Source organism: Sturnira hondurensis, unplaced genomic scaffold, assembly GCF_014824575.4.
Source record: "Sturnira hondurensis isolate 20B ecotype Veracruz unplaced genomic scaffold, ASM1482457v3 Scaffold0009719, whole genome shotgun sequence".
Classification (NCBI taxonomy): Eukaryota; Metazoa; Chordata; class Mammalia; order Chiroptera; family Phyllostomidae; genus Sturnira; species Sturnira hondurensis.
This window is the reverse complement of record NW_028082350.1, coordinates 17905669-17918724: the sequence shown is the minus strand read 5'-3', so window position 1 is coordinate 17918724 and position 13056 is coordinate 17905669.

The following is a 13056-nucleotide window of genomic DNA, read 5'->3' as shown; positions in this document are numbered from 1 at the left end:
GATCTAAGAAAAAGCTACATCTTTGTCTTAAAAGGCGGGGCCTTGGTGTTACAGATATTTTATACTAAAAAGACTACTTAGTTCTGTTTTCTTCTACTGCTTAAACATGTAAAAAATCACTATTCTAAGTATGTCAGACATGGAAACTATAGTACCTTATTAAACATTTGGGGATGACTATATTCTAATTTTATATAAGGAGAAAAAACTTTATAAAAAAAGTTACTGGACCCTTACTTTCAATTCAAAACTGTTAACTTTGAATTCACTTAAAGCACATAGACCAGTATCTGGAACACAATAACCAATACAAGTGTTAGCTATTGTTATTATTATTCCTTTAAAGTGTATTTGATTTTTTTCCTGTTTATAAAAAGTAAGACATATTTTACAGGGTGTAAGAGAGACCTGGAGTTGTCTACTGTATCATCTCATGCCATTTAAAAATCCGGAACCATGGCACTAAAATGTATAGGCACAGAATTCCCCTGGGGCTGGTATCCTTCTTATCGGGCAATAATGGTATGATTCCCCCACGCAGGGAGAACACACTGTGGACAGGGAGGGTTACAGACGACGGGATGGTTCAGAACACGTTCACCTGGAGCGAGCTGAGGCATTGTGGGCAGTTTTAGCAGTCGCTGTGAGGGTCCTGAACGTAGAAGAAAAGGACATTTAGTTACAGGCATAATAATACCTATTTTTGATTCTAGCTCCAGCCTTTACCAGTTCTTTGACCTAGCATGCAATTATTCATTTCTGAATTTCAGTTTACTAACCTGTTAAAAGTAAATGGAAATAATGTTAACAAATTAAGTTGCGAATAATGAAATAACTGTACCTGAAATTGGCTGGCACTACAGCTTAGCCTTTAGTTTCAGCCTTTGTCTGCCTCTGCTCCGTTCCCACACCGCCTCCTTCCTTCCCATACAGCCTCCTTCCTTCCCACACTGCCTCCTTCCTTCCCATACAGCCTCCTTCCTTCCCACACCGCCTCTTCCTTCCCACACCGCCTCCTTCCTTCCCACACAGCCTCCTTCCTTCCCATACAGCCTCNTTCTTTGACCTAGCGTGCAATTATTCATTTCTGAATTTCAGTTTACTAACCTGTTAAAAGTAAATGGAAATAATGTTAACAAATTAAGTTGCGAATAATGAAATAACTGTACCTGAAATTGGCTGGCACTGCAGCTTAGCCTTTAGTTTCAGCCTTTGTCTGCCTCTGCTCCGTTCCCACACCGCCTCCTTCCTTCCCACACCGCCTCCTTCCTTCCCATACAGCCTCCTTCCTTCCCACACCGCCTCCTTCCTTCCCACACCGCCTCCTTCCTTCCCACACCACCCCCTTCTTTTCCCATACCGCCTCCTTCCTTCCCACACCGCCTCCTTCCTTCCCACACCGCCTCTTCCTTCCCACACTGCCTCCTTCCTTCCCACACCGCCTCCTTCCTTCCCACACCGCCTCCTTCCTTCCCCACACCGCCTCCTTCCTTCCCACACCACCTCTTTCCTTTCCCGTGCAGCGGAGTGGGGACTCCGTGGTACTGGAGGCAGAAAGATCCTGTTCTGAATCCTAATTCTGTCACTGTCAATAATTGATCTTGAACACACTCCTTCACCTCCAAAAATTTATTTTTATCATTATCCATAAAACAGGCAAATTCAGAGCACCCATTTATGATGAAATGCTCAGCAAAGTGGGAATAGAGGGAACACACCTAAACATAACAAAGGCCGTATATGACAAACCCACGGCCTGAGTCATACTCAGTGGGCAAAAAACTACAGTGTTCGCCTTAAGATCGGGAACAAGGCAGGGACGTTTGCTTTCACCCTCCCATTCAGCATAGCACTGGATGTCCTGGCCTCAGCAATCAGACAGGAGGAAGGTATAAAAGGCATCAAAATTGGGAAGGAGGAAGTGTAACTGTCATTATGTGCAGATGGCATGATACTGTACACACAGAGCCCCAAACATTCCACCAAGAAATTACTGGAACTGATAAATGAATTCAACAAAACTAATAATATCTAGAAATCAGCTGCATTTTTATATGCCAATAATGAGCTAACAGAAAGGGAAATTAAGAAAACAATTCCATTCACAACTGCTTCAAAAAGAATCAAATATCTAGGAATAAACCTAACCAAGGACGTAAAAGACCTGTACTCAGAAAACTCTAAGACATTGAAGAAAGAAACTGAACAAGATACAAACAAGTGGAAGCACATTCTGTGTTCAAGGACATGAAGAATTAACATCATTAAAATGCCCATACTACCCAAAGCAATCTATAGATTCAATGCAATTCCTATCAAGATTCCAATGACATATTTCACAGAACTAGGACAAATATGTCGCAAATTTATAAGGAATCACAGAAGGCCCTGCATAACAACAGCGACCCGAGAAAGAAAAACAGAGTTGGAGGAATCATGCCACCAAATATCAGACTATACTATAAGGCCATAGTAACCAAAACAGCCCGATACTGGAATAAAAATAGACAGATCAATGGAACAGAATAGACAGCTCAGAAATAAATCCACACCTTTACAGTCAATTAACATTTGACAGAGGAAGCGAGCACATACAATGGGCTAAAGATAGTTTATTAAATAAACAATATTGGGAAAATAGGACAGATATACGCAGAAAAATGAAACTAGACACCTTCTTACACCACACATAAGAAGCAATTCAAAATGGATCAAAGACTTAAATGTTAGACCTGAAGACATAAAATCTTGGAAGAAAACATAAGGCAGCAAAATCTCAGACAAGGCTCATAGCAATTTTTATCAGGGATATATCTCTCCAGGCAAAGAAAACAAAAGAAAAAAATAAGCAAATGGGACTATATCAAACTAAAAAGTTTTTGCATCCAAAGGAAACCATCAACAAAATAAAAAGAAAACCCACAAGATAGGAGAGCAGATTTGCTGATACATCTGATGAGGGGTTAATATCCAAAACTTAAAAGGACTTAGAAAACTCAAGACTAAAAACAAACGAACAAACAATCCAATTAAAAAATGGGCAAAGGACCTGAATAAACACTTCTCCAAAGAGGAAATGCAGAGGGCCAATAGATGTATGAAAAGTTGCTCAATGTCACTAGTCATCAGAGAGATGCAAATTAAAACCATAATAAGATACCACCTCACACCTGTCAGAATGGCTAGCATCAATAAATCTATAAACAATAAGTGCCGAGGAGGACGTGGAGAAAAGGGACCCCGTGCACTGTTGGTGGGAATGCAGACTGGGGAGCCACTGTGGGAAGGAGTGTGGAGATACCTCAAAAACTTAGAAATGGATCTGCATTTTGAGCCAGTGATCCCACTTCTGGGAATTTATCTGAAGGAACCCAAAACACCAATTTGAAAGAACATAAGCCCCCCTACGTTCGTGGCAGCGTTATTTACAATCGCCAAGATAGGGAAGCAGCTCAAGGGTCCACCAGTAAGAGTGGATAAGCCAACTACGGGGCATTTACACAATGGAGTACTACTCGGCCAGAGAAAAGAAGAAAAGTTTACCCTTTGCAACAGCGTGGATGGACTTGGAGAACCTCACGCTCAGTGAAATAAGCCAGTCAGAGAAAGACAGGTACCATATGATCTCACTCATATGTGGGATCTAAAGAACAAAATAAACAAAATGAAGAAGAAACAGAGGCACAGAAACAAAGTGTATTTTTAAAAAGATTTTATTTATTTATCTTTAGAGGAGAAGGGAAGGAGAGAGGCAGAGAAACATCAATGTGTGGTTGCCTCTCATGTGTCCCCTGCTGGGAACTGGCCTGCAACCCAGGCATGTGCCCTGACTGGGAATCCAACTGTGACCCCTTGGTTCACAGGCCTGTGCTCAATCCACTGAGCACACCAGCCAGGGCACAAAGTGTATTTTTCAAAGCAGTCAATACTGAATAATCTGTTAATAGGATGAATTTGATAAGATCCAAGAAATGAGAATTAGTCTTTATTTTTACTCAACAACTTGTTCATTCTATTGTTAGTCATTTTTCTTCATCCATAGATCATAAATAATACTTTTTTTGCTTACTTCTCAGAGTTACTGAGATGATAAAATAGTCTATATGTAATTTTAAAAGCTCACAAATTAGCAAGATGCTGATAATAATACCCTAAGGAATATTCATATATAAGCAATTAATACATTAAAAAAACTAAAAGTAAGTCTGCTGTATTGCTGACAGAATTCTGTTGTATAATCCAGCAAAGGGGTCGATACTATTTTTAACTCCAAATGTTGACTTTTTAGGGAAGACATTGTCTAGGTGAGCTGAGGAATGTTAACCCTGTTACTGGTAGAGAGAACGTGAAGGCTGCGGGAAAACGAGGTTTGGGGCAGTTGCTTTTCTAAGGAAACATGTCACACTCTAAAGTGTGTACCAGTTAGTTGTACAGCCCTAAAATAAATCTCTCTTTGTTCTCCAAAATTTTATCAATAATCACGCAGCTGTGAACTGCACATTTGAGATGAAATCAGTGTGTAGGAAGAAAAGCACTTGATGAGGCACTAATCACGGAGTATTTAAAAGACCTAAATGCTGGGAAGAAAAATGGTCGGGGGAAAAATAAATCCTACTGGGCAGACAGTGAGGAACTAGGGCAAGCCAGAGGCTTATTCCGCGAAATAGCATGGGAAGGAACGCTTAACCTAGTGTGCCTACAGTTAATTATTGCTGCTCGTCTTTGTACCCAGAAGACACTACACTGCGTTTGAATTTTGTGGTTTCAGATTAATTGGATTTGAGCCTAAGTCTGACAACTTCCTTTAAGGTCTTCATCAAATCGCAATATTAGACACAATCAAGTTCGAGAAAGTGACAAAGACATAATGTAGGATGGTTTTGAGTGTAATTATTAAAATAACAAGCGTTTTTAAGAATATGCTGTTACTTAAATTTTACAGTTAAATACTTGTAGAAATGCTTAAAAATTGAATACAAATTAAATAAATTGTCTAAGTCAGGAAGCTAGAAAAGGGACTTAAACAAAACTAGGAAATGTGGCAAGAAAAAATTATAATGAATTCATTTTATAAATAGTTGAAGCAAATAGTTAAAATAAAAAGAGAGGAGACTAAGGAAATTAAGAATTAAATGATAGAACAAAATCCAACTTTACTGATAATTATGTTAAATGTTAAAAGATCAACACAAGACACTAAAATCACTAACTAAAACAGAAAAAAATGATAAGTAGGACTTCATTAAAAATCAACAATCTAAGTTTACCAAAAAATATCACAAGAACCTGGAAAAATGAAAAGAGGGGAAAGATATTTGCTGTTGGTGTATCTGGCCCAAGTTGTTCATATCTGGACTATATAAAGACTTATAAATCAGTAACAAGAAAGGTCAATAGCTAGAAAAATGGATAAGACTAAAACCTACACTTGATAACATTGTCAAGGCAACAAACATATGAAATACATTTAGAAAATGAAATCATTTACGTCAAGAAAATAAAAATTAAAAAATAATTGCTACTATCACACACCCACGAGGATGGGTAAAATAAAGGGCAATGCCAAGAGTGGGCAAAGATATAGAGCAGCCTGCACTCCTGGACGCCGGTGAAGAGTGGATTGTCGACTCCTTTGGAAAACTGTTCAACAGAATTTAGCGCAGGTAGTGCACGCATACTCACTGACTTAGCCACTCTTACATAGATTCAAACATAAACGTGTTTGTTGACAGACATGTGCAAGTATGTTCATAGCAGTATCTATGAGTTGATATTCTCAAATATTGCTACGTATAAAAATGAATAAATCTCAAAAGTACAATATTGAATAAAATAACAGGTACAGATGAGTATAGTGAGTATAATTCTATTAATCAGATGTTGTTAAGAAGAAGGACATGTTCATAGAGTGATTGCATTGGACAGGAAACAGTGGCTGGGAAGGAGGCCTGCTGCACACTGGTCACGGTCTACTTCCTGTACTTCTACTTCCTGTACGTCTACTTCCTGTATATCTACTTCCTGTACCAGGGCTGGTTATTCTCTTCGTTCATTTATAAAAATCAAGTTGCATGCTTTTGAATTGTGCACTTTTGTTACGTACATTCCAGTTCAGTTAAAAAAAGTTTAAACTATAAGATCGAGAAAACAACAAAAATGGGTTTGACTCATTTGTCACACATATGTGATCAAGAGAATGGCTGATTCCACCTCGACAAATGAGTTGTGTGAAGCATACTGTGGAGTACCAAGACCACTGCATTCCTATACACTGATAATGAGATTTCAGGAAAAATATTTTTAAAAATTTCTTCTGCAATTGCAATGAAAAGAATAAAACACCTGGAAATAATCTTAACAAAGGATGTGAATAACTTACATACTGAAAACCACAAAGCATTACTAAGAGATTGAAGAACACAATGAAATAGAAAGATATTTTGCATGCATGGATGGGAAGAATCCACCTAATTAAAAGGACCATATCACCTAAAGCAATATACAAATTGAATGCAATCCCCATAAAATCCCAATGACATTTTTTCAAAGACATAAAACAAAAAAATCACGAGATTTCTATGGAACCACAAGAGACCCTGAGTAACCAAAATAATTCTGAGAAAAAAGAACAAAGCTGGAGGAATCACACTCTCTGACTTTGAATTATACTACAGAGCTATGATAATTAAAACAGCATGGTATTAGCAGAAAAATAGACACACAGACTAATGGAACCAGATCGAGAGCCCAGAAACAAACCCACATGTATGAAGGACAAAAGTTTTTGATAAAGGAGCCAAAAACCACACAATGGAGAAAAGACGCCAGTGAACGGTGCTAAGAAATTGGAAAGCCAAGTGCAGAAGAATGAAACTAGACTACAGTGTATCTCCCCAAATTAACTCAAAATGGATCAAAATCCTAAATATAAGACCTGAAAAAATAAACTGCATAGGAGAAAACATAGGTACTAAACGTGTGGATCTTGGCCTTAGAGAAACTTTTATGAATTTGATTTCCAAAGAAAGGGAAGTAAAGGCAAACGTAAGTGACTAGGACCGTATCAAACTAAGAAGCTTCTGTGCAGAAAAGAAACTGTCAACAAAACACAAAGCCAACCAATCGCATGGGAGAAGATACTTACAAACAACAGCTCCAACGAGGGGTTCACATCCAAAACACACGAAGAACTCACACAACGCAACACCAAACAAACAATCCAACTAAAAAATGGGCAGAAAACCGGAACAGACACTCCTAAGAAGACCTACAAATGATCAACAGATACATGAAAAATGCTCAACTTCCTAGCTATTAGGAAATGCAAATTAAAACTACGATGGGCTACCACCTCGCACCTGTTAGAGTGGATATTATCAATAAGACAAGGAATAAAAGCGCTGTAGGGGCTGTGAAGAGAGGAGGCTTCATCCACGGCTGGCGGGACTGCAGGCTGGTGCAGCCGCTATGGGACATGGTGTGGAGGGTTCTCAGAAAAGTACAGGTAGAGTCACCGTGCGACCCAGCAACCTTTCTTCTGTGTGTCTACCTGGAAAATCTGAAAACATTTGTTTGCCCAGATATATATGCACCCCTATGTTCATTGGCACTTTCTTCGCAGTGGCCAAAACCTAGAAAAAACCAAAGCATCCTTCGATAGACGATTGGATAAAGAAGGCGTGGCTTGTACAATGGAAAACCACTGAGCAATAAGAAAGCGAAATACGGCCACCTGTGACCACATGGGTGGGCACTGAGGATATCGTGCGGAGTGAAATAAGTCAGATGAAGTTAAGAACCATACGGTTTTGCTCATTTGTGGGATATAAAACTGGAAGCAACAAATGAACAAACAAGAAAAACACACAAAAACTCGTAGACACAGATGGCAGTGTGGTGGTGAGCAGAAGGTGGGGGTGAAAGGTAGCAGATACCCGGTGACAGAGGAGATCTGACTTTGGGTGGTGGGCACACAGGGCGATATACGGATCATGCATCATGGGAGTGTGCACTGGAAGTCCATGCAATCTTACTAACCAATATCACCCGGATAAATTAAAAAAAGACACTGTGGTATAGGTGATTCATTCTTAGTAAAAAAGAAACTCAAACATGTCCTATCACTGCGTAGTTATTTTATACGCACATATCTAAAACTGGGCAAGAACTTCATACCTGATTGATGCTGAGGTCCGTTTGTCTTGTATTTGCATATACAGCCCCTCGTCATTGCCCCTTCATTGCCCCTGGGGAGCGACAATTCTTTGTTACTCTGGCTGTGAGGAGGCGTGTGTCTGAAAGTCTGTAGTGAGATAGTGCTAGTTGTAATGACCAGAAACTCGGAACCATCGGCCAGGGCACGTGTCCATCTGCAAAGCAACACACGTGGGCCACGGGCCCGAGTAGAGGCTCCGTGTACACAGGGACCGCGAGTAAACCTGACACTTTACAGAGTCATTTTTGGGGATACATGGCCCAGTGATTTGGTTTTATCTGTCACTTTTGGAAAAATAATATTATGCACGTTGGCTTCAGTCGTGTATATTATTTAATGTAGAGGGATAGAAAAATACGTTATTTTAACAGCCCAAAGTGAGAGCAAGACTCTTAACCTGAGGCACTCAATTCTTTTGTCTGCGCATTCGGAGCATGGCCAAAGGTGCCGCCTACAGCGAAATCCCCGGCCCCTCATCTCTCTGCCCCCGGAACCCACGCAAGGGTGTTCTTCAGAAACCGTGGCGTAGTGAGAGGTATGATAGGGCTGGAGAAAGCCAGCTTGGCAGTAGATTGTAGGCTGAATTAGAGGCCGCCGTGCCTGGGAGAGTGAAGGCCAGACACGCAGAGTTGGGAAAACCTAAGCACAAAGCAAATATAACTTAACCAGGCCGCTGGAAGTAAAAGTAGAAAGCACCGAGTCAAAGGACAACCTACGACGCAATATAATCCGCACATGTGACCGCGGATGCTGGGAGCCAGGCCAAGGGCTGCCTGGGCGGGTGAGTGTCTTCAGTTTCTGACGCTGTTTCCTGTGTGGATCAGGAGCCCCCTTGGATGCTTCTGTCCTTGTTTGAGGTCACACACTAAACCCACTTCAGCACTGGTGACTCTCTCAGAGTTGCTCCTCTGTCCCGAGAGCCTGGGGTGCCTCTTTCTAAGGGACTAGGTGAGGGTTAATTTCGGGGGAGGGGTCCAGAGAATTTTCTAGCAGCGCAGTGTCTCAGGTTCAAGACAGAGAGGGGGGAGACAGTTGAGGTTAAACAAGCTCCGTCTGCTGCAGTCCACGGCCGGCCCCTTCTCCTCCCTGGGCCTGTAGTACAGAGCAACCCTTGTCCTTGAGAAGGAGGGCACGGTGGCTGGAGCCACTGCTAACTCAGTGCGTGGGGCACAGAGGGAACGCCTGACGCAGGCTGTGCTGGAAGATTGTCACACTGCTCCCCCAAACCCTTTCATCCTCTCCTTTTGACAAACCAAACTTTCTGGCTATAAAACACAAGACAGAGTCTTTTGTATTAAATCTGACATTTGTTGTTGAATGGCTTAAAACCGCATGATTTCCAGGGCAAATAGGCGTGAGCCTCAACATCCGAGTGTGCACCCGTGACAGGTAAGGTGTTCGCCGCACACCAGGCCAACCCGTGTTGTCAAATCAATCATTTGCACCGAAGACTATTTTGATGAATCAAATAAAAAATTGATTCTGAAGAAAATGTAATTTCAGTAGGATTTTGAGGCTACAGGATCGGAGCCAGACTTTTAGAAGCTGGGGCAGATGATATCCACTACATGCTAAGCAGTGTTGTTGAGGACACCGGGCAACTCACAGCAGCGATTTTATCAACACCTGTGGTTTTTATGAGCAGGTGCAGACCAAGGCCTTGTGCCAAACAGCCCACAGGGAAGTGACCTGTTCAACAGTGAGGGGACGAGGCTTGTACAGGGAGCGCACCTGCTGGCGAGCGTCGATCGGTCTCCTAGAGTCAGAAGATCTTTAATGGAATAGGCGGTTCTGCGCTGGCTGGCGGCCGGGCCCGCTGAGCAAACACTGCGTGTTCGTAGGCCGGCCCCCTCCTGTCCCTGGGCTGGGTTCTCAACAGGAAGATTTATGGGCACACGCTGTTGGGTTCGGATCGGCGAGCCCACAAACTTCCTTATTTGCCTCTGGCCTGCAAGCCCGGGGCGGTGAGCCTGGTGCGAGGAAGAGACTGTCACCGGGGCGCCCTCGGCTCACTCCTGGAAGACCATCTACCTCCTGCTCAAAATCCACCAGGATGAAACTCTGCCAATCCTGCTCCTTGGAAGACACCATCCGGCGCCACCTGGGAGGAGGGACAAGTGTGTATATGTCAGTATGTGTTCAATCCAGTTCTAGTACTCAATGTACAAAGAATTCTTAAAATTCCTAAGGAAATCAAAATGTAAAACAGCTAAATAGAAAAATAGGCCAAACACACGGCAAAGAGATATGTAAGGTGAGTGAGTCTGAGAAGCTGCAGGAATCCAGTGCTATGCAGGGAATTACCAATTAAAACAAAAAATGAGACAGTTGTGTGCACTCTAGGCTTTGCAGATAAATGTCAAATGACAGAGCAGGACCTCGTGTATCTCCGGGGAGAGTGTAAGTCAGCACAGCGGTGATTCTGGAAAAGAACCCAACGAAGGCACGCGGCTGCCCAGCCCGTCCCCACAGCCCCACTCGCATTCCTGCCCTGGAGCCCACGCCCAGGCCGCCTCTGCTCTGAGAACTGGAGAGGCAGCCGTCCGGGGTCCAGTGGCCCTAGGCTCTCCAGGTGTCAGCCCTGCAGGGTTTCACAGCCAGGTTAGGGGGGCTCTTCCTGCCGGCGGGTCCCCTCGGCTGGGGCTGGGACCCCTTGGCTGTGATATTCACCTCCTTTGTGGGTTGCCGCCCAGGGGTCTGGGGTTGGAGGTGAGTCCTGACTGGTCTTAGTCTTCAGCTCTCCCTCCCATCTCAGTGGGGCTTTTTCTTTATATTCGTCGCTGCTGAACATCTGTTCTGCGAGTCACTCCTAAGGCGGCTCTCAGAGATGGCCGTTCTACACGAGGCTGTGGTTTCGGCCTCGATGAGTGGAGGTGAGCTCGGCACCTGTCCGCTACCTGAAGCCAGGAGCCCTGCTCAGAACGCCAGCTTCATTTGTCCCTGAAACATCACCCCTGGTGGCTGGCACACTGTCCCCGCAATACACAAGTCTCCGGGTCACCGAGTCACTGCCCCTCTAAACCTAATAAATATATTTTCAAAGGTGAAAATTATGATTTTTATAGCCCTTTGGATTTTGAGACCGTTTGTGCAGTCTCCTAACAGATTAATGAGAGATCTGTTTATTTTATGTACCTCAATGAGCCTTGAAACTGAACATGAATTTTGTGACCCTGTTGTTTTCCGCAATCGTGGAAGCAAAACCAGTGACAAACAGATTTTGTTTTCTTGGGAACTTCATCGCCTCTTTCATGTAGGAACTATTTGCCATTTCCCAAATCATTAGCCAGATGCACCCTAATTATACCATAGCTTTAACTAATGAAAGAAGATCATTCTGCCAGTTTTAGCTAAAGATTAACCATTCTGCGGAAAGGGAGAAAAGGTCCCATCTGTGGCTAATGGAGCCAATGTTATTGAAAAGGACAGTCAGCCCCACACAAAGACGAGAATAGTGATCGCATCACAAGACCTCGGCCGAGAGTGAGAGTGTCTTAGAGACTCGAAGCGGCTCGAGGGAAACACCTAGACCATCCGCCCAAGCAAGAGATGCTGCCTGCAGCTTCCCGTACCGGTTAATCCACTCACCAGACTTCGTGTGTTGTGGTGGCACATCCACTGAGTGGTCGAAGTGAGAGGTGTGTCAAACCCAACACGTCCACCAAACGTGGCCTTGATCGAAGTGCTGCCCACCGTGGGGGAACCCTCAGCCACGCGGCAGACACGCCCACAGATGGCCCCGGCGTTCTTTCTTTGGAATCACTGTGCTGCGTGGCGACGGGTTGTTCACAATAAATGGTGAGCGGGTTTGTAACTTGTCACGGGAAGCGCAGCCTCTGCCCAGCGAGTCGGTTCTGGGTGTAGCCCTGTGTCACGGAGCAACTGGCCGTGTTCTCTGAAATGCGTTGTGTGGACACGCCAGAGTCATGCCCATGTGTACCTGGATGGCAACCCTAAGGCTCACCTGGGCTGGGTGGCTTAGCTGGTTGCTCCTAGCGCCGAGCTGCCCGCACAGCCTGCTGCCACACTGTGTGCTATGGGCAACAGTAACACAGGAGAACAAGGTGTGCACCTAAGCACTGCAAAGGGGCTGTCAAAATATGGAATAAAAGATAAAAGACAGAAAGAACACCTCCATATTTTGACTCTGGGAAAATTTTTTTTATTCCATTAACCCGCCCTGGGAAGAAATGAGACTTGTGTGCAGTCTCTTGACTCCACTGCGGTCTGGAAGGCAGCTCCACAGTCTAGGTCGGCTCCCGATGGCCCCCACGCTTTTCCTGATGTGGCTGCAGCCCTTGCTACCTGGTCAGGCGGCTCCTGGGGACCTGGGCCCTTGACGAAGACTGCACAGCACCATGCCCTGAAGGCCAACGAGCATGAACGGGGACATCGGCGCACCCTGAGGGTGTCCTGCCCAGGACAGGCCCCCTGTGCTAACAGGCCAGTGGGAGGCCGAGCTCAGGGGTGTCACCTGCGCCCTCAGCAGTCAGGTGCTCTGGGTGAGAGGAAATCTGTCGCCAAACCCCAGGTACATGCTTCCAGCAGGGAACTGGGTTCTTCTGAGCCCCCCGGCCTTTTCTTACCCACGGGAAACTCAGCTGCCTTACAACCTTGGGGACCACCCTCATCTGTCATCCACGTCACTTGTCATTGGCCAGGAGCGTCATCCTGCGATACATGTGACTATACTCCTTGTTTTATTAATTTTCATGTGTTTCCAGACATGTTCACCTCCTCGTTTAAAAAACACGTCTCAGAAACAGCCAGCAGGCAGCTTGTAAACCCTAGTTACAGACAAAACATGTAAACAGAGTTGCCTGATAAAATTATACTGGAAA